The sequence below is a fragment of the Amblyomma americanum genome, chromosome 4 (genome assembly GCF_052857255.1).
Source record: "Amblyomma americanum isolate KBUSLIRL-KWMA chromosome 4, ASM5285725v1, whole genome shotgun sequence".
Lineage (NCBI taxonomy): Eukaryota > Metazoa > Arthropoda > Arachnida > Ixodida > Ixodidae > Amblyomma > Amblyomma americanum.
The window spans coordinates 127770763-127793834 of record NC_135500.1 but is presented as its reverse complement, the minus strand read 5'-3'; the positions used below and the strand labels follow the sequence as shown (position 1 = coordinate 127793834).

Genomic DNA, 23072 nt, shown 5'->3' with positions numbered 1-23072 from the left:
AGCTGGGTGTCGTGCAAGTCGAAAATTCTTTTTTCTAAAACCGTCGTATGTAAGTTTGTTCTGTAAGCATTGCTGAATTACAATAGCGAAATGGCACCAGCGGTCACATTCTCTGTTGCATTACATTGCCCAGCGAGTGTTTAACCGTTTGGTCATGAAAGAAACGCTTGTAGCTCGTCAGACTAGAAACACCTTTTGTTGCTAGCGGTTAGCATGTGATGCTATTCGTGCTTCTTTAGTAAAACAGCGCGAACAACGTAGGACAAGATGAAGGAGGACGCAGGACGGGCGCTGACTCTCAACTAAAGTTTATTAGGCAACACCTGGTGTTTATAAAGAAAAAATCACATAGACAAAGTACATGACATGTCACACTAAAAGCGATAAAATAAGAGGCAGAGATGCATACGACGCTCAAATGCCACCAAGAAAGGCTATCTCTTTGTCACAGAGTCAGCGCCCGTCCTGTGTCCTCCGTCATCTTGTCCTACGTTGTTCGCTCTGTTTTACTAAAGATGCATCTATACCAACTCGCCCAAATGAACGTTCTACTTAGCCATATTTCTTGTGCAACGGGCTCTGTTATTTGTGGGAACTTACCTTTCTACAACCCGGCAGTGATCGCGCCGCTCATCGCCGTTTGTGTCTGCCAAGCCAGGAAAGCATCTTGGTACGGGAAGCTAGGAGTGGCTCCCCCGGAAGCCCTTGCCGCATGCGGGTTTTTGCAACCATCCGCCGGGCACAGCAGAAGGTTGTGCCGTATCTTGGCCTCGGAGTACTGGCGACAGGCTCGACATTTCAAGGATTGCTTGCGGGTAGCCTGCGGGCTTACGGACGGACAAAGAGCAGGGAGATCGTTCCGTGGATGGTGCGCAACGTCGGAGCGGCTCACCGAGTTCCTTTGGAGTACAGTGCGTCCCCGACTGCCGCCCAAGAAGAAAAGGAGCTACCCCCAAGAAGGCAAGGTTTTAATCTTTTGCGATGAACAGGTCCCGCCGGACTTAACTGACGTTCTGAAGCTCGGACCCAAGCATGCCTTCGAGCCTAGACTAGACAAGGCGGAAAAACTTTCAATGTCAAGATCAATTGCAAGACAGGTGGAGGATAATGAAATACATCGATGTATCACAGAGTGTGTGCAAGTCCTTGTCCGCATGAAGGAGGAAAAGAAGAAGCCTAGTCCGGTACATGCCATTGCCAAGTGGATGTGTTCGAATGACTGAAGGGCGGTTCAATCGGATAAAGAAGGCGGCTTTGCTGTTTTTTCTGAACAGCAATTCCAAGAAAAAGCGTTAGCAGCAGCGGTCAAGAACTTCGTGGTTTCACCATTGAAGGAAGCGGAGATCAAGACGCAAGCTGTGACGCTTCTCAACAACCTTGGCCTTGAACGGCTGTGCACACAGGTTGGCAAGTGCAAAAAACTTCACCTCGAGTTATTTTGCAATGCGAAAACGCATAAGGTCGACGTCCCGTTTCGGGCAATCGTCTCGGAGAAGAACACGTGGCAACAACATGTGTCACTTTTTCTACAACGACACCTTTCGTCCCTGTGCCTGAATGATCCATTAAGGATTCCAAATTCCGCTACGCTTGTTTCTTTCCTGAAGGATCACAACCCAGGAAGCCGTGTCGCCTTCAGTATTGATGTCATAGACTTATATTACAGCCTCCCGCGTGACAAACTGTTGAAACGTGTAAAAATGTGCATTACAGAAGATAATGATGAGCTAGCCTTCGTCATGAAGTGTGGTCTGACAGTTGAAAGCTTCCTAGAGCTACTCCGTTTTTACCTGTGTTCGACCGTCGTAGGTTGGCAGGGCAAACTGTATTCACAGAAGGCAGGAGTATGTATCGGGTCAAGCGTCGCCCCGGTCCTTAGCGAAATATTTTTGATGTACGTGGATAGGGACCTCGAGAGGGAACTATCGGGAATGCACCTAAAGACCGTTAGGTATGTGGACGACTACCTGGTGTTTACTGAACGCGATCGCTTAACAACGTGCATGGCTGACATTTTGAAGGTTTTCAGAAAATGGGGAGCAGGGCTGGAATTCACCTTCGAGGCACCTTCCGAGGAAGAGTTGCAGTTCTTAGATTTGCGCCTGCGATTCAGTCCCGATCATGTCTGCTGGAAGTATAACCCCAGATCTACTAAACCGCTCCTTAGTTCCCACTCAGGTCATTCCAAAATTGTAAAAAATGATATTATTAGTTCCTGCCTCCGTAATTCCTTGACAAAAACCTGTCACCATTCTCTCAGCGACAGTTTTCAATCTCAGCTATCCAGAATTAGGCTTGCCGGGTACCCAAGTTTTACGGTAAGCGACGCCTGCTCTCGTTTGCTCAAGTGGGTGAAACAGCAGGACACTCAGCATACACGTAACAACCAACAAGAAAAAAAGAAAAAAGTTGCTATTCTTCCTTATCTACATCGTATCACCCATGGGCTAAAAAATGTGGCAAATAGATATAAGGTTAATGTAGCAATATCAGCTCCCAACAAACTAAAACAGTTGTGTCCGGCGATCCAAAGGGAGAAGGAACGGTCGAGAGAAAGGGAAGGTTGTGGCACCGAGCACAGGAACAAGCTCGTCGCTTGCCGCAAAGGAGTTGTGTACAAAATTCCACTCTCCTGTGGAGCCCAGTACATTGGGCAGGCAGGACGATGCCTAAATAAAAGGTTACAGGAACACAAAAATAATCTGGAAAATGACAAGGAACTTTCTTTCTTGGTCAGCCACTGCAAAAAGTGTGAGGTAATGAAAAAGAAAAAGAAAAAATGCACGACCATCTGGCGTAGCACGAAGGTGCTTTATACGCACAGTGAACAGACCACGCGGGAATTAATGGAAGCCTTTTATATTAGTCAAGAGGCCAGTTGTGTCAGCAAACCGTCAGTCATTCTTTGTGACAAAGAGATAGCCTTTCTTGGTGGCATTTGAGCGTCGTATGCATCTCTGCCTCTTGTTTTATCGCTTTTAGTGTGACATGTCATGTACTTTGTCTATGTAATTTTTTCTTTATAAACACCAGGTGTTGCCTAATAAACTTTAGTTGAGAGTCAGCGCCCGTCCTGTGTCCTCCTTCATCTTGTCCTACGGTGTTCGCGCTGTTTTACTAAAGATGCATCTATACCAACTCGCCCAAATGAACGTACTATTCGTGCTTCTCTGAAGTGCTAAGTATAACATCATAACAATATGAGCATGCATGACAAAATCATATAGGCATTGCGCTCATCCAACAAATTATTGGCATATGACACTGGAAAGACAAACAATGGCGTGCTTACGGTAGCAAAGGTGACCCGCAGGTGCGAAACATTTGAGGCCATGATGAAGTTCGCTCCTACTGTGTAGCTCTGGAGCAAGAAAGGACGCTCACGTTTAAATATGACCACATCTGAGGTATGGCACAAGCTTACTGCTTCATCATTCCCGGTATCAGCCCCAAGCCTGAAAAATGGCGTTTTGATATAAAAAAAAATACAGATATCAAACCAGTGATACATTCAATTCAGACAGACTGCTTTACATTTTTTTAGCAGGTAGAGTTACCTAAATTTAATTCTTAGAACGAAGTGATGAATGACCAAAATGATTTTTTAGTAAATATGACGAAGTACGGTTATCAGAACACTCCAGAACAAACATTAGCTCTGGCGAAAAATGAAATTTATGCACCTAACTTGCATATTCTTATCGGTGAAAACGTAGGAGCCTGGAATACAACTTTGCGGCGAAAAACCATTCGCAGAATTTAAGTTCTGTTTTGCATAATGGTGTCTATGCTAATTGTTCTTGCTCTATCTGGCCCATTCCTGGTCATGTTTGAAGTTGGTTTATTCATTCAGGCGTGGCATATTCCCCGAGAAGACCATTGGGCGGATTTTGAAGCCAAGCCAGTTTCGCTACCTCATTGTCTTCTCCAACCACAGCCACCGCTCTACAGGCAGCCCGACCCGTCACCAGTTGAGCCTGACACATAGATTTACCTGTAGTCTTGGCTGCCTTCACAGGCTGCTGCGTTTTTGCATGGAGTGAACTACGCTTACGGCAAAGGTCACGAGACTTAATCGTAATTTTTTTGACTATGGAAAGCAGTCGAAAGTAGTACTAGGAGACTAGTCAATAAAATCGCAAAATATAAAACTGAATGCAAGCTAAAGACAGAGCTGCAAATAATAAAAAACAAAATCACCGGCACTTTGTTATATGACAGAAAAATAGGAATTCGTGTTCGACAACGAACGCGAGTCAATAATGTTTTAGCTGTGGTTTTTAATCGCCAACTAAGCTTTGGAAGGTGTTAAGTTATATGCTTTAAAATGTAAGTTATTTGCACTTGGATAGATTTTCAAAGAAATATTTGTGGGCGAACTTGCATTTGCAGCTGAACTTCGCTCAACTTCGGCGTCTGCATTTCTCTCATCTTAAAGAACAACCTCGTAAAAATGTTTCTTGGGCGATGCATTGGAAGGAAAAATAGGGAAGAAGACTATGGATAACAGGGAGCGACGAGATTCGAAAAGCTTGCTTTGGAACGACAGCCACGGCTGCGCAAAGAAAAGAGTCATTGGAGACTACTACGTGCCGCTGTTCTCCAGCTACGAATTTAATTTGGCTACTGACTACAGTAGCACGACGCTCTTGTGGTCTCTACACGGATACTGTGGATATGCTCGTGGTCAGTCATTTGTAAAACGTCACCGTACTCTTATTTTTATTTTAGTCTTTGGATGAAATATGGAATTTTATGGCGCAAGGGCATCTGTGGCAAAAAAGCGCTATGACATGAGGTATTTTAAAATTCTCAAGGTGGGGTCAAAGATCCATTTCCCAAGCATTTCGCCCTAAAGAAGCCGACCACCAAACCAGGGGAAAGCTTGTACCCATTGTTTCACCGGTGGGCTCCCGGTGGCACTGGGGATCGAACTCCGCACCTCCCGCATGCGAGGCGGATGCTCAACCACTTGGCCACCGCTGCCAAGTAGTTACCCAAAAACTGACTGTTGTGGATGACCGCCTCAGTTATCTTACAAGCAATATGCACTTACGCTAAGTGGAATCGACTAAACTGAATTGCATTACCAAGTGCAGTTTACTCGCACACAGTAAAAAAAATATACAGAACAGAGCCTGCTAAATTTCTTGAGAAACTGGCTCATGATAATAGTTATATCTTCAGGTAGACCATGAGGTTCCGAACATACCATGTTTGACCATAATAAACTCTGAGAGTAAGGCTATGCTGGAATATATAACGATTTGAAGTATTTTGAAAAATGGGTTCTTAAGGTTACATCAACCTTTGCGGGGATTTATTTTTTGCTGCCGCTGTGTCCCAAGTAGAGCTCTGACGATGCCTGCCCTCGGTGTCGTTTGTGATGACTCATCTTTATATGCAGAAGAGACAGACTGCGAGTATATCTATTACACATAGTTCAATAAAAGGATTTGCATTCTTCATGTTTGTTCCAGCACAGGGCATGCTAATGAAAGAGAACTGTCAATGCTAGGCTTGGTCTTAATCTACAAGCAATACCGTGGAATTAGGAGAGATTGCTGCCGACATGGTTTACCGGCAGCGTGGCTTTCTGTGCTTTTTTTCCGAGCTAATTTATTTCCTGTTATCAAATAAATACACGCTCTCATGACGGATGGCAAGTGAAAAGTCCAGCCTATTTTTGCGCTGGCCTATCACAGCGTGCAGCATTTTGTCTTGCTACTTCAAAAAATAAATATTTGACCTTTCTCCGTTACAAGCGCACGTTACTTTGTTGACCTTCAGTTTTCAGAAAAACAAACTTGACAAGGCACCCGACAAAAAAATTTAAATTTCAGGTCTAGTTTTTTTTTTTGCATTCCATTTCCTTCAGTTACTGTCGTTGGATAGATACCTAAGACCAAAGCAGCATTGAGCTCGCAAGCCGGGACGGATTCAGTCTAAACAAAACCGAGGCTCTCTGTATGACTTGCGCACCTCGAAAACTCAGCAGAGCTGGGATATGGCACTGAATAACACGCACCTCAGAGTTACTTTTTCCCATGTAAGTATTCTGTCGTTTCCTCTCGCAGCAATTAAAACAATCTTCAGCTCGCAGCTAACTACGTGTTCCACTGTTCCTTTTTTTCTTCCGTTTTCTCGAACGGTACTGACGCATTCAAAATCGTAGACTGCAGAACTGGTGAGGTTATTATCAACGTTTGAGATCAATAGCATTAGAAACCTTAGCCGTGCTCATACGGCGAATGCAGTATGTTTAAAATAATGCAGCTAAGGAGCTCCAAAAGGGCTATCGCTGGTAAGTAATATCATCACCAAAGCGGAAAGCTTTGGGCTAGTTACGATCTCATGTGGTAGCTTTCAAGATGGTGGCCGGCGTTAAGAGTAAAGAGCCGTAGACCCTTGAGTCAAACGTATGCAAAATCTAGAAGGCCATGCATGGACTGCACTTAGGTGTAGCGCGGGCACCAATTTCGTGTCCTCAACCTTAAATATGTGGATGAGTTCAGCATCAAAACACCGTAAAGGCTCGTATACACACCGGGAGGTGAGTGGGCCTCTCTCACTTCTTCGCTGTGTCCTCGGCTTGGGCTTCACATGGACCGTGTCGTTGGGTTTAAGGTGAAGGTAGGTGGCGCTCCTTAAGGGTGAAGCTTCATCGCCGAGGCTGCACACATCGCCACCGGTTTTGGGGAACGCCGTTCTTACTGCTAATGCCGAAGGAATGTGGCGACATGGAGGACTTGTTTTCTACGCGCGGATTAGCGGGACACTGTTTCATAGTTTAAGATTTTGTCAAAGAGTGCAGTGCAATATGATTTATGGCCGAATTAGCTTTAAACTTCACCGAACTACTTTGAAGATGGACTGGCACGTAGCATGATGAACGCGTGCAGCGTCGCTTGTTTGGATGGTAATGCGAATAGCGCAGTAATCAGCCCTTCGGCAGAATTAACGCCTCCCCTTGGTCGCAAAGTTGTATGCCTCCTGATATCATTTTATCCTAGGCAGAAATAAGGGTGGCGGCGAAAGGGCGCAGGCTAAGTGCTTAGACTGCACGTTACACTGAAGGGTCTTGACGTCGCAGGAGCCTTGCCTCGGATTCAGTAATATGCAGCGCACATTCTTAAAGCCGCATCATGTTCCTGTGACTAACACCGTCGCTTATTGGCGTCGCATCCCGTGCAACACGAATTGAGAGGTTTTCACGGTTTTAATAATAATAATTGGTTTTTGGGGAAAGGAAATGGCGCAGTATCTGTCTCATATATCGTTGGACACCTGAACCGCGCCTTAAGGGAAGGGATAAAGGAGGGAGTCAAAGAAGAAAGGAAGAAGAGGTGCCGTAGTGGATGGCTCCGGTATAATTTCGACCACCTGGGGATCTTTAACGTGCACTGACATCCCACAGCACACGGGCGCCTTAGCGTTTTGCCTCCACCCGTGTGCTGTGCGATGTCAGTGCATGGGTTTGGCGATTTCATTCTCGGTATTCGACGCGCCGTAATGTTTGTTCAGTCCCCGGGTGTAATACCGGCCGTGGCGGCGGGGTTTAGGTAGCGGCGAAACGCAAAAAACGCCTATGTCCTGCGCGGTGTCAGCGCACGTTAAAGAGCACGAGGCGGTCTAAAGTGATCCGGACTCCTCCTCTGCGGCGACCGCCATAGCCTCTGTTTAGCTTCGAGACGTTAAACCCCTCAAATCAGTTGCTCCCTCTCTCCATCGCACTCCTTCACAACCTCTCCCTCCCCTCTGTGGACGTCAACTCCGTCACCAACGACTACACCATGATTTTGGAAGTTGATGAGCTAACAGCTGTCGCTTCAACAAGTCGGTTTTGCTAGGGATTGCAGCATGCAGATAGGAAGAGCTGCCCGGTGGCTCTGGTCCCAGTCACTTTGTTTTTTGGCGTTGCTAAATATGAAAAGAAAACCTACGATTTGGTTGCAGTTACAAAACCTTTGTGTTTTGTTTTCAGGCGCCTCCTTTCGTGCAGGCTGAACCTCGTAATGGCAAGCTGCGCGTGATCGGCATAGTTGGCCAAATACTGCAGGCTGTGGCGGACTTTGTGCCTTTCAGGTGGGGCATATACCAAACTGTCACGTGTGTGTGTGTTTGACTGCCGAGAAGAGCGCTCGTACAATTTGGTCACACTGAAATGGTTTTTCCCCCCTCGCCACCATACTATGTTGTCCACCTACCTCAGCGCAGCTGTTTAAAACTAAGAGCACGAAATGCTCTCTGGGAAACATAACGTAAAGTGATTAAACATAATTGGTTGCGGTGGCCACGGAAGTGTTGAATGGCATGAATTTAGATGCTGAACATTGAGGGAAGAAGAGGGGATTATTGCTTTCTGTGTCATCTGAGTGGGATCGCTAACAAAGTGATAAAATGCCTGTCTGTCGTCGTGTGTATCTGCGCGCACACACACACACACACACACACACACACACACACACACACACACACACACACACACACACACACATATATATATATATATATATATATATATATATATATATATATATATATATATATATATATATATATATATATATATATATATATATATATATATATATATATATATATATATTATGAAGGGAGCCAACAGTCACCGAAACCAAGGTGCATAGGGGAACGTTAATTTTTTTTTTTATTAATGTGTTATGCTTATCAGTGGGATAATAATACTTAGATTAATAAATTGCTTAAAGAAAATTACTTATAAAGCAGAAGAAAAAACAACCATGCCGCCGGTGGGATCCGAACCCACGACCTCCGAATATCGCGTCCGGTGCTCTTACCAACTGAGCTACGGCGACGGCAGTCCAATCTGCTGCTCTCGTGGGTATTTATGTTTACTGGGTGTAAGCGAGCCTTGAGAGTGTTCACCAGCGCCGCCCTCGACCATAGCGGCGGACGTAGCACGTCCTGTAACACCGCGAGCGTGACGTAGGACGTCATCTGACGGTGAGGGCGGAAACTGTGCGAGAGCCCTCTTATGCTACCTGTGGCATCAAGACTGCCAGAACCGAGACCCTCGTTAAGCTATTAGCAGACAAGTTAAAGGAAATGAGGGGCCCGTTTGACAAATTTATGAAGGGAGCCAACAGTCACCGAAACCAAGGTGCATAGGGGAACGTTAATTTTTTTTTTATTAATGTGTTATGCTTATGAGTGGGATAATAATACTTAGATTAATAAATTGCTTAAAGAAAATTACTTATAAAGCAGAAGAAAAAACAACCATGCCGCCGGTGGGATCCGAACCCACGACCTCCGCCCTCACCGTCAGATGACGCCCTACGTCACGCTCGCGGTGTTACAGGACGTGCTACGTCCGCCGCTATGGTCGAGGGCGGCGCTGGTGAACACTCTCAAGGCTCGCTTACACCCAGTAAACATAAATACCCACGAGAGCAGCAGATTGGACAGCCGTCGCCGTAGCTCAGTTGGTAAGAGCACCGGACGCGATATTCGGAGGTCGTGGGTTCGGATCCCACCGGCGGCATTGTTGTTATTGTTATCCCACTGATAAGCATAACACATTAATAAAAAAAATTAATGTTCCCCTATGCACCTTGGTTTCGGTGACTGTTGGCTCCCTTCATAAATTTGTCAAACGGGCCCCTCATTTCCTTTAACTTGTCTGCTAATAGCTTAACGAGGGTCTCGGTTCTGGCAGTCTTGATGCCACAGGTAGCATAAGAGGGCTCTCGCACAGTTTCCGCCCTCACCGTCAGATGACGTCCTACGTCACGCTCGCGGTGTTACAGGACGTGCTACGTCCGCCGCTATGGTCGAGGGCGGCGCTGGTGAACACTCTCAAGGCTCGCTTACACCCAGTAAACATAAATACCCACGAGAGCAGCAGATTGGACAGCCGTCGCCGTAGCTCAGTTGGTAAGAGCACCGGACGCGATATTCGGAGGTCGTGGGTTCGGATCCCACCGGCGGCATGGTTGTTTTTTCTTCTGCTTTATAAGTAATTTTCTTTAAGCAATTTATTAATCTAAGTATTATTATCCCACTGATAAGCATAACACATTAATAAAAAAAAAATTAACGTTCCCCTATGCACCTTGGTTTCGGTGACTGTTGGCTCCCTTCATAAATTTGTCAAACGGGCCCCTCATTTCCTTTAACTTGTCTGCTAATAGCTTAACGAGGGTCTCGGTTCTGGCAGTCTTGATGCCACAGGTAGCATAAGAGGGCTCTCGCACAGTTTCCGCCCTCACCGTCAGATGACGTCCTACGTCACGCTCGCGGTGTTACAGGACGTGCTACGTCCGCCGCTATGGTCGAGGGCGGCGCTGGTGAACACTCTCAAGGCTCGCTTACACCCAGTAAACATAAATACCTACGAGAGCAGCTGATTGGACAGCCGTCGCCGTAGCTCAGTTGGTAAGAGCACCGGACGCGATAGTCGGAGGTCGTGGGTTCGGATCCCACCGGCGGCATGGTTGTTTTTTCTTCTGCTTTATAAGTAATTTTCTTTAAGCAATTTATTAATCTAAGTATTATTATCCCACTGATAAGCATAACACATTAATAAAAAAAAATTAACGTTCCCCTATGCACCTTGGTTTCGGTGACTGTTGGCTCCCTTCATAAATTTGTCAAACGGGCCCCTCATTTCCTTTAACTTGTCTGCTAATAGCTTAACGAGGGTCTCGGTTCTGGCAGTCTTGATGCCACAGGTAGCATAAGAGGGCTCTCGCACAGTTTCCGCCCTCACCGTCAGATGACGTCCTACGTCACGCTCGCGGTGTTACAGGACGTGCTACGTCCGCCGCTATGGTCGAGGGCGGCGCTGGTGAACACTCTCAAGGCTCGCTTACACCCAGTAAACATAAATACCCACGAGAGCAGCAGATTGGACAGCCGTCGCCGTAGCTCAGTTGGTAAGAGCACCGGACGCGATATTCGGAGGTCGTGGGTTCGGATCCCACCGGCGGCATGGTTGTTTTTTCTTCTGCTTTATAAGTAATTTTCTTTAAGCAATTTATTAATCTAAGTATTATTATCCCACTGATAAGCATAACACATTAATAAAAAAAAAATAACGTTCCCCTATGCACCTTGGTTTCGGTGACTGTTGGCTCCCTTCATAAATTTGTCAAACGGGCCCCTCATTTCCTTTAACTTGTCTGCTAATATATATATATATATATATATATATATATATATATATTGGAAGACTGTAAATGTAGCCTGAAGACGAACCCTACGGGTTTTATTTATAGAATGACAAGTAATTTTATGCATGTACGGTATGCTCGCAACGCTGTATACATATTGGCTGACATCTTTGATATCTTGCATATAAAATACTGAACACATACCACCAAATTTGAAATCCTCTAAAGCCAATATCGGAGATAGTCAGAATGAAAACACTGTATCGGAACTATTAACGATACGTCATTCGAGTAAGACCAGCGCGCTTGTGAAAACAGAAAAAAAAATTACATTATCTCGATGATCGCCTTGGTGGTGCGTTAGTATGCTTTTCTTTCGGGAAGTACACCACCTTTTTCCGCTTTACCTTCGGTGACGCGATACAAATGGCAATGGACTTGTGACGTTTATCCAAGTGCTTACCTCCTATCGCCTTGCATGTTCTACCGGTTTTAGACGGCGCGACTTGTTTAGTGAAACAAATAAAAAACTTACAAATACTTGCATATTCTACTTTGCGTCGCAGCTACGACGTCGTTTACGACTCCCGGCGACCCTTTGGCGTACGTCTGCCGAACAGCACTTACACGGGCGTCATAGGAATGCTGCAGAATGGAGTAAGTACATCACCGATGTCTTGGTAGCTTCGACGTGTACTCATGGACGTTACATCAGGCCGCCGGAGTCGCATCAGTGGCATCTAAAGTACCTAGAGGAGTAAAAAGAAACTCATCTGGGGAATTTAGTGGGTCCAGTGCAGTAGGGAGCGTATTCGCCCATTTCCACTTTTGTGATCTCGCTGTGAGACAACAGTGTTGCAAGCCGAAGTAATGTGGCCGCTGGTTGCGAGAGGCACCGCGACCTCCGAACAGGACGCATATATGAATCAATGAATGAGCTATTAATTTAGAAAGGGCGGCTCAATGCTCTCTGTTGGGGAACTGCGCTGTTAAGGGAGGGATAAGTACGGACCTTCTGATACATGGGGGGATGGCTTGGGTAAAAAGTGTAGCTCTTTAGCAAAGGCGCGTGCGAGAGGACACTTAGTTATGTACAGACGCGCTCGGTATGAGTTGAAACACACCAATGGCAATCAGCGCGATTTGCACTTCATAGCAGTTCACTGTGCCGTTATATACACAGTAGGAAGCCCTGCTAGTGCCGCACCTACCCTTAGGATTTTCCTCCCAGCCTTTCCACTTCCTGTCCGGCTCCTGTGTTCTTCCCTGGCAGCTAGATGCATAACATAGAACTATGTTAAGGGAAAATAGCGCAAAAGACGGGGACAAGTGAAGAAAACAACAGGACCAGCGCTACTCACAACTAAAGGTTTATTCACAGAAAACCAGGAATATAAACATCGCAATCAAACAAGGTAACAAAGCAAACAAACGTGTAGCTAAGTAGGGGGAGTTGAGTTGAGTTGAGGTGTTGAATGCTACAAGTGGAGTTAGCCGTGCTTTCTCTGCCGGCAATTGCTCCACCGCAGCGTCCCTTCGATATTAACAATGCCGCATCTACCCCGCTAAGCGCACAGTCTCTTATAATAGCACACATTCTCTCCCGCAGTCACCATCTATGCACGCAATCAATCTAACTGGGATCGAGGAACCGAACTTCACTTTCATGCAGGCAAATCACTTGTCCCCGTCTTTTGCGCTATTTTCCCTTAACATAGTTCTATGTTAAGCTACAACAATCAAATTTAAGACGACCCACGCGAAAACATCGACGGCAGCAGAACTCGCAGCGCTCTTTACTGCCCTTCATCACATTGGTGATGAACCGCCACACAAATGGACAATATTCTGCGATTCGAAGCCGGCACTGCAGTCTCTACTGTCACCTCTACGACGCGGACCGCACGAACAACTAATCTTCCATATTACAGAGACGTTACATGATATAAGTGATGCCGGCCATGAAATAACGTTCCAGTGGCTTCCAAGTCACTGCGGGATTATCGGCAATGAACGGGCGGATCACGCTGCCCGCTCAGCCCATACTGAGGAGCGCCACGTCCCAATTCCTCTTTCTAGAACTGACGCGGCACGGAAGCTCCGCCTACTTGCTCGGCAGTGCACCGAGTCGCAATGAAATGAGCCACATTTGAGAAATACGCGACTGTACTCACTTGATCCAACATTAAGTCTTCGAGCGCCATCACAGCTTCGCCGTAGAGACGCCACGCTTTTATATCGACTTTGGTTGGGTGTTGCCTTTACTAAAGCCTATGCCTTCCGCATAGGGATGACCGACGCCCCAACCTGTGACCACTCCGGCCATGAAGAATCAATTGGCCATATATTGTGCTCCTGCCCGCAGTACAGTCCACAGAGGGCATGCCTTAGCCACGAACTTGACCAACTGGACGACCAACCACTATCCGAAAAAAGAATTCTACAACATCGAAAGCACCTACCGTCGCAGAAGAAGGCCGTGCAAGCGCTTTTGCGCTTCTTACAATCTACCGGCCTGTGTGAAAGACTTTAACTGGAACGCCTTGTGTGTGTGTGTGTCTCCATGTGTGCACGTTCCTTTTTTTTTTCGTTTTCCTCTCTGTCATCTTTCTAACCCCTATCCCCCATCCCCAGTGTAGGGTAGCAAACCGGAGACTCACATCTGGTTAACCTCCCTGCGTTTCCTTCATTCTCTCTCTCTCTCTCTCTCCCTTAAGTATGTATCACCAACTCGCCCGTCTTGCTATTGTGTTGATATAACTATCACCGGCCTCCCACTGCTACGTGAAAGCATGTCTGACTACACATTGCATGTTGCAATTAATTATACTGAATGCAACTGTACCCAATGTAACTGCTACTTCCTTCTCTGGGAACGAATTTAGCCTCTCATAAACAGGGATCTTTGGTTATCTCACAGCCATATCCGCATATCTGTTAGTCTTGTAATGTAATGTTTAATTCAAAGTGCAGATCGCTAGCGCTCCGCCCGATCACGTATGGAGCATGTAGGTCCGTTGAATGCGACTATCGCAAGTGGACACTTGATAATCGCTTTATCGGGAACTTTCCCCACTTTTTAAGCGCGGCTTGTCTACACTCCTTCTTCTAACTTTCTCCCATATCCCCTCTTCCTTTCTCATTATGATTAATGGCAAACATCTCGAATATAAAAAAAAGATCCGGCGGAGATCGCTTCCTCCCATTCTGCGAATGGAATGCGTGCGCTCCCGCGGGGGCACTTGGTGCAAGAAAACTTTTATGTTTAGGCAACATGGCGGCGCCCGTCGAAGTGGGGCCTCTCGCTTCACCAACGATTCATTGTTGCCGCTACTCTGTGTATTAAGTTCACGGCAAACGAAAGGCACATGAAGCTTTCGTTTTGTCTTAAGATGCGCGATCAGAAAGAATTGGGATTCTGTTACCACAGTTTTTTTTAATTTAAGCTAAAATTGATTACATTTGGAAGAGTTACCGTTGCACGTTTTGGCTGAGAAAGCGCTGCACACTTCTAACAAAAAAATAAAAGGTCAGATCACCGCATAGCAGCGTAGCGACGACAGGAAGGAATCAGACGCAGTCGACCGTAACAGGAAGCGGATGCGAGGCAAAGGGAAACGTCGCACGGGTTTCCTGTCAAATCTGCCGATTTTAGAGAAGCAAATATCGCTGCTCCACGCGGCGATCCGTTATCGACGCCTGATCCCGATCTGTGATTGGAACCGACAGCTAGAGCTTCCATTTTGTTACGGAATACGATTGCTCCAAACAGAGTGGGAAAGCTTGATCCGGATCTGCTATTGGAATTCAACATTAATCTTATAAGCGATGTAATGCGAAACACCAGGTCACGTGACTGCCGACGTCAGCCTCAGTGACGCGTCAGATACATATTTGACCGCATTATTACGATGTCATGGTCCGAAAATGGTTATTCCTCTTACAGTTCGTAGTCGTTCTTAGAGAAAAGAGGGGATGCGGATTTATGCTCGAGGTCGAGCTCTTAGAACAGAGTGGACCGAGCAGCTGAGGCGCTTCTCCACGTGGGATGCCCGTAATAGCATGACTGCATGGAATAAAAGTGAAAACGAAATATATCGCACTAATGTTGCGAATACGCACCGCACGTGTGGCTGTCATATGCGGTGCTGCTGACGCGAATGAGTGATGAATATTCTTGCAGCAAACTACCGCAAAAGTAAGACGGCAAGTGAATCCAAACAAATGTGGAGAAGCGTGTGGCCAATGTGATTCACAAGCATGAAGCCTACTAAAGCGTTAGGTTTGGTGGAAAACCAAACAAACAAATATTAAGGAAAAACGCCCAGAAGGACAAGGGGCACGCACCTGAGAAGCAAGCGCTACGTTTTTCGTGGTTCTTCGTTACCGCCTCTAAATATGTTCCAACTAACCTAGATTTATATTATACTCAGAAAACCGGATTTATTCTTTGTCCTAAAACCAGGCATAAATCCGCAGTATTGAAGCGTTCGCAGTCAGTGTAAAAAAGCTCGTATGTGAAACTGCGTTTTTTTCCCCTCCCGTTCAGCTGGCTGACATTGTGGCTGCCCCGCTGCTTGTTCGACTGGACCGCACCGAGGTGCTGACCTATACGCCCACCATTTACACCAGCCACTGCGCAGTCATCGCCGTGGCTGGCGAACCCTCTGTGAACGCTTTCAGCTACATACTCGTCTTCGATTGGCAGGCAAGTGAAAGGAAAGAGTTTTAAAACAGGTAGTGGGTTGAACGTGACTGCGTTAAGAATCCTGTTCTGCTGAAAATCCGACGTCGCCGGCGACGACGTTGTGAACGAAAAAGCAGGTGGCTCACCTGCGACCTAGGTCACGTGATCTTGTGGCGTCATCACTACTTGACCACCACGGCAGGTGGCAACCTGCCCACCGGATTGTGAGGAAAGTGCATACTGTGGCAGGTGGCAGTTAAGCTAATGGTTAGTCGCGAGAGGTTGCTCGGGAAAAGCAACCTGGGTCTCACAAGCCCCACCGTTGAGAGCATTTGAAAGAGCCACCTGGTGGGGGAGTCATGCATTGCTTAACCGCTGCACCACTGCGCCAGGAGTGGCATTAAGACTCCCAGCGATCTATGAATACGTAGTAGAGAACGAAGCATTCCGGATATGGGCGCATTAGCCCATTAATGCTATCGGGTCATACCCTTAAGGCGGAGCTTTTGTGTCATCTCAATGTTTTCGCAGAAAAAAAATAAGCTCAATCAACATTTCACATGCGCCGGGTCCCCAACAAAATCATTTGCACTAAGACTTATCTCTATTGTAGGAAATCGCCCCAGCGCTCAAGACAAGCCTTCTCATGCCTGCACGAGTTCCCGCACAAGTTTCCGGAACACGGAAATTACTACGAATCTAGTGTGCTTGAATTAGGAATGCATTTAAGCGAGGAAACAGCGCGATGAAACACGGACACACGAAGGAACGACACAAACGAGCACTGGCCTTAGAAGCTTCAGTACCCGGATCCCATGGCCGGACGAGGGAGCAAACCCGCCGAATATAGCCAAGACTAATCTGGTCATACTTGGTAGCACGTATGTGAACGTTGGGATACCAACGCTTAACATCAGGCCGCGCCTCCAAGCAGCGAGGAAATTCAGCGTATTCGTGGAGTCCATGTTCCGGAAACTCCTGCGTGCATCTGCACGTTAAAAAGCAAGACACAAAATTGTTGGTGCTGCAGAAAAGTATCCTAGAAAAAAACAAACACAATGATACGACGCTTTTACACAATTGAGTATTCTTATACTAAGGACATAAATTCTGAGACAACGCAATAGCAAAGATTGCGAGGCGAGAAAAGATTGCAGACTGTGTTAGCGTCCTTCTATTGTGTCATTTGTGTAGCTACGGCGCTGTAGTCCCCAGTTTGCACAACCAACTAGCCAGCCAGCCATAGCGTACTGAACAAAAGTTCTTTGCACGTATAATTCTAGCAAGTGCTAAAGCAAAATTCTGATCTAATGTATGAAAAGTTTCTGGTGTACGGAAAACAGACATGCTTCCTATCAGCTTAGCGGGAAAGTACGAGTGGCAGCCGGCGAGATTTTCTTTGATTTGTTTTAAGCGTTCTGAGCAACCCTGAAAACTTAATTCGAATTCCACAAATGGCTTGACTGAAAGTCCGTAAGCCGTGATGTTTTGCGTCAAACGAAGGACAAATTTTTAAATTATTGCGGCGCATTGAGGAGGCTTGAGGCGTAAGCAGCACTTTGCATCTGCACTCGCACTAGTCACACTGGCTTGCTCTGTCACCAGTCGCTTGGTGCCTTTGATTGCGCATTGGCAACATCTTGAGCACATAGACCGTAATATTCTTAGGTTATCCCGTGTCACACTCCGGCTGAGTGGGAAGCAGGACATTGCGACGTCTCGCCAAAGACTGAAAGAAATCGACATTATTTCCCGAGGTACGCGGAAAGCTTCCAGACTGAAGGTGTACTTAGAGAAAGCGCGGAATATAGGCCAGTTAGAAAACAAATTTTATACGAAGTTGTTAACGAGCTCTAGGAAGCGCATGAGAAATGAGCGAAGGCTATAAGCATAAAGAAGAATCTTCAACATGTTACGGCAGTGAAACTGAATCGATATTATTGACACACACTTGTAGCAACCAGGGTAATTTTTAATTCATTTTATTTGGTGTTTAATTATTCAGCTCACATTATTCAAAGTGTAAAGCGCTGTAGATACACTGAGAGTGAGTTAAGAGGCTTTAAAAGGGAGAAAGAATAACAAATGGCTAAGTTTTGCAGCAGTAGTTTTATTTTTACTAAAGTGTCTCCCTTTCTAAGACAAATACGCAAAACTCGAAGCCCCCTTAGGGGATGCATTATTGTTAGGATGCGTTTACTAGAAGTTCTTCCCTGTAGGCCAATGATACGACGGAGCCACAGCAGCTGATGCGGCACATACGAGGGGCCACCGTCTTAGTCTGGACCCATTAGAGGAGATGCCCACAAGTCTCAGTAAAGCATGTTATCGAGCTCGTTGGTTAAGCATCTTGAAACTAAAGAAAAAAGAAACACCTTGGCGCAAAAAAAATCGCATACACAAAAGAGACGAGGAGAAGACGGACAGACGCCTGTCCGTCGTCTCCTCGCCTCTTTTGTGCATGAGAATTTTTTTGCGCCCAGATGTTTAGCCCATAAGTCGGCTCCTTAATTCGCCGGCTTTTTCCTGAGAACGACGAAGGCGCTAAGAATCAGCCTTTATTTGCAGTACTTTCCTTATTTTTAGTGTTTGTTGACGCTGTGCCGTTCTGAGAATAAACGTTTGCATTTTCTTGATGACGCCACAAGGTCACGTGATCTAGATGGCCCACCTAGGTCGCATCTTTGAGGATTTTTCACTGACAACGCTGACGACGATGCCGAATTTTCTGCGCAACTGGAGCCAGCCTAAACGCTATCGCGTTAAATTACAGTGTCAGTTCTATCCCGAACATGTACTACTGTTTCAAGCACTTGGTATGGTATTACATGCGTAAACCTGCCTAATTACGTTCAACCTGCCCTGCTATTTCGTTCTACTCCGAACGACAGGTGTGGCTGGGCCTGGTCGCCTCCATCCCGGTGGTAGCCACTGTTCTCGCATTCTTGGAAAAGCGGAGAGCCCGAAATCGGGGCAACCTCGTTTGGGAGACGTACGAAAATACCTGGGACATTCTGCGTTCTTTTACTTACGAAGGTGAATGCGAAGATGAATGAAAGCGCCTTGCAAGGCTGGGACTTGCGCCTGGCGAATTCCTTCTCCAACAGGACGCTTAAGGGGATTTGATTAGGTCATATTGTAGGATACCAATAAAGTAAACGCAAAGGGCCTGTTCTGCCCCACTGTAAACGTTTCAGCACTGCGATTGGGGGGGGGGGGATAGAAATTAGGCACCTTCAGAGCAAAATAGATAATTCTTCATCCAGTTCCGAGCTTTCCGGCTGAAACAGTGTATTCTGAATATTTTAATGCCGATACAAACCCCTTTTTCTGATCTTGTTGGTATGACTACGTGGCGTGTTCGTCCGGCAGTACAAGTAAGATTCTTGTTTGCGATTCAAGCCAATTATTGGTGTTGCCGTACTTGCGTCTACGACCAACAGAATACCAGTAAGAATTCTTCTTTGCCATTCCATCCACTCTGTTGACGTTGGCATACTTCCGTGTTTCACCAACACATTGCCTATAAGGAATCTAATGGTGCTGGCTTACTGGCTTGTTTGCCATTCAATCCAATGTGTTGGGATTGGCCCACCAGCCTATTTGGCAAATCGAGTGCCAATAACGATTCCTGTTTGCCAGTCAAGAACCAACAAGGAGAGACGAGTTGATTTTGCGATGGAACTGACAGCTGTTCGTGCCCAGAAAACGGGAAAATTGATCGCAATGGCCCGATATATCGAAAACAGCAGGGAAATTAAATCCTCAGCTGTTGAGATGCAGTTATTTTGACTCTCACATTTCGCACACCTTCGAACATTATAAAAGCCGTAATAACCGCTAGGCAATAGAAGGTTGTGGACGAAACTACTATTGCTGTACTTGTCCATTCGCAGTGTGCACACATTGGACACTGGCATATTCATTTTCGAAAAAGCGTAACTCAGGAACAAATGATACAGGAGCGGTCTCGCAAGTGAGGCTTTACTGCAAAGGACACCTAATCCGCACTCACACCTATAAAGAAGAAGGAAAATAAAAAGTGGAAACAAGAAGTGTCGTATCGCAGTCAAAAACAGTGGTAGTGGCGATGATTGCAATGGTTATCCAACAACGGTGAGCAAAAAAAAAAACATACACATGAAGCACTTATCCCATGGAAGGACATTTTGACATTCACTGTCTAAAGAGAAACCTCTTTATTAGACAAGGTGATAGATGAGTGCCTTCTACGAGACTTTCTGCTTTTGATCACATCGTGTAGACTTCTTCAGCTTATAATGTTTTATCATATTTTGGTGGCTATACCTCTAGCGTCTCAAAGCAAATGAAAGCGAGGGTGTTGTACGGAAACTCTTTGCTTTCCCGTTACTGGAATTCGTCCTCTTTGCTCGGTCATACCCAAACGCTCATCTTCAATCCAGTACACAGAAATGCGGCAGGGGTTTACCTCTGCCTCCCCCACGACCCACAGGGCACCCGGCGCAGACAGGAAGACAGGCTGGCCGGCTTCTCTTTTCGATATGGCGGCTGACGGTGCTGGTGCTCACAAACGCGTTCGCCGGGCAGCTCAAAGCGAGCATGCCCATCAAGACCGAGCCGCCGCGGTTCCGATCCACCGAAGACGCCACGCTCCAGCCATTCATTCGACCCCTGATATGGAAGGACACTGAGTACGAAGTTTACGTGCGGGTGAGTGCGGCCAGCTGATACGTGGCGGCCGGTGATATCAGAGTCGCAAAAAAGCTTCCTGACTATTATCCCCATCCCGCCCTCTTTCTACTTGGGGCGAAATAGGGACAACAGTAGCTGCACTGCGCACTGTCCCCTATCTCTATATCATTAGACACCCCACATGTCTGAATCCCGCCTGAGAAGACGGATCATGAGCTCCGGCTTCTGAGTAGCCTTAGGTACCGTTGTCTTCGGCTATCATACGGAAACGACACTTCTGATGGCACACCATTACGGGGAGGGCAACGCCAATGCCATACAAGTTCGTAAATATATTGTTGTATTTAACTGTTTTTTTTCGGTAATTTGTAGTGTAACCCATCAATTTTTCGGTGTACTAATTTAGTGATGTAATGAATTAGTTGGCTCATCAGTTCGTTTAGATATTCCTTTTATAACAATGTACCATTGCTCTTCATGTCTGCAAAGTTTTATAGGTCACTTGCTTACCGGTTCGGGTGCCCCAAAAAACAGAAGAGAGGCGTGGCAAGTCTTGCGCATGCATTCCAGCAAAGTTGCACATGCAAAGGAGTAGAAATATACGCGCTGGTGGGAGTCTCTACATTGAGCTGAGTACAACGAAGGTGTACTGCAGTGTTCGGCGCTGCATACGAGCAGAGACACATAGACACGAGATTTTACGATGCCCAGTTGTAGACAGTTTGTAAAAGATCTGCATGGTGCACAAAACTGGTTTGGCCTCAGCGGAAGAGCGGCTTTTCTCTATGGTAATGGATACCTTTTGTTCAAAACGGGTCAAAATTTTTGCCGCCGACTTATAAGCTCACGGGATCCTGCTGCGCAAAAGATTAAGAAATCCGAAATGATTCATAGAGGCGTGACCAGTCAAGGTCTTTGCATGCGCGAAAACTAGAAAGTAGTTCAAAACTAATTGAATTACTTTTCGGAAGCAACTAATTCGATGTATTACTTATTGTAACCAGTAATTGGTAATGTAATTTAACTTCATACTGGCGCTGTTCAAGAAGGTGATTTATTATTTGATTAAAATACGTTTCATCAGTGCACGTTAAAGATCCCCAGGTGGTCGAAATTATTCCGGAGCCCTCCACTACGGCACCTGTTCCTTTCTTGTTTCACGCCCTCCTTTATCCCTTCCCTTACGGCGTGGTTCAGGTGTCTGCAGGTATATGAGACAGATACTGCGCCATTTCCTTTCCCCCAAAACCTATTAATAATAATAATAATAATAATAATAATAATAATAATAATAATAATAATAATAATAATAATAATAATAATAATAATAATAATAATAATAATAATAATAATAATTTTGCGATGTGGGCCCGACACCGTTCTATGCCTAGAACGTTCCATGAACAGCTGTCGTTGTGAAAAAGGTCAGACGTCTTAATAATTGGTTTTGGGGGAAAGGAAGTGGCGCAGTATCTGTCTCATATATCGTTGGGCACCTGAACCGCGCCGTAAGGGAAGGGATAAAGGAGGGAGTGAAAGAAGAAAGGAAGAAGAGGTGCCGTAGTGGAGGGCTCCGGAATAATTTCGACCACCTGGGGATCTTTAACGTGCACTGACATCGCACAGCCCACGGGCGCCTTAGCGTTTTTCCTCCATAAAAACGCAGCCGCCGCGGTCGGGTTCGAACCCGGGAACTCCGGATCAGTAGTCAAGCGCCTTAACCACTGAGCCACCGCGGCGGGTCAGACGTCTTAGTGTTACTCAGTTCCATGAACAAACCTGCGTTAAGAGCGTTAGGGCAAGAGGGCTCGCCCGAATACTAAACAAAAACTAATTGTTATTTCCCTTCATGTCGTGCAGTTAAATGAGCTAACTTCTTTTCACGCCGTGACGTATACCGCCGCACCGCTTTAGCGCATACATCTTCCAAGCCGTCACTGCGCGCTCTGACGAGCCAGTCGCAGCGGCACCGCGGCTTTGTGTCCATCTCGGAAATGTACGCCCAGTCGTCCCTGGAGCAGCTGTACAGCGACCGCGACGTCATCCTGACTATGTTGGCCAAGCAGTGCCGTCTCACCGGAGGGAGCCTGTACGTGATTCCGGAGCTCGTCTTCACGCGCTTCGGCGCCATGGCTCACGCCAAGGGCCTGCCGCCAGTCGTGGAGGACAGGCTTCACAGAAAGTGAGTGCTGACCTTCGTGCTCTTCATTGTTGGGGCAGTATTTTCGAACGTTTCATTTCGCTTTCATCTCATTCCATTCATTTAATCGCATGCCATTTCATTTCATTTCGAAAACAACAGGATCTGGGGAACCAAATAACCAATCACATGTTAGGATGGTCTGGTCGCCTCCCTATGCCGCCGCATCCTGTCCGGCCGGGTCAGAGGGACCATGCTTCGTCAATCGTCGCACAAGCGCTGCAGACTTTGCTTTTCTGTATATTTCATTAGCAGCGATGAAGTTCGTCAGGCGTATCAAACCCGTTGTCATCATTCGTCATATTTGTCGGTGGTGTGACGGAACGCTGGTGCGGCTTGGGAATGCGGAGTGCTT

The 23072-nt window shown here is 46.3% G+C and overlaps 1 pseudogene; it reads left to right on the top strand.

The window, feature by feature from the left end:
* Positions 1 to 1154: 1154 nt before the first annotated feature.
* The window catches only part of LOC144129825 (glutamate receptor ionotropic, kainate glr-3-like), a 33329-nt pseudogene continuing 11411 nt past the window's right edge, over positions 1155 to 23072 (top strand).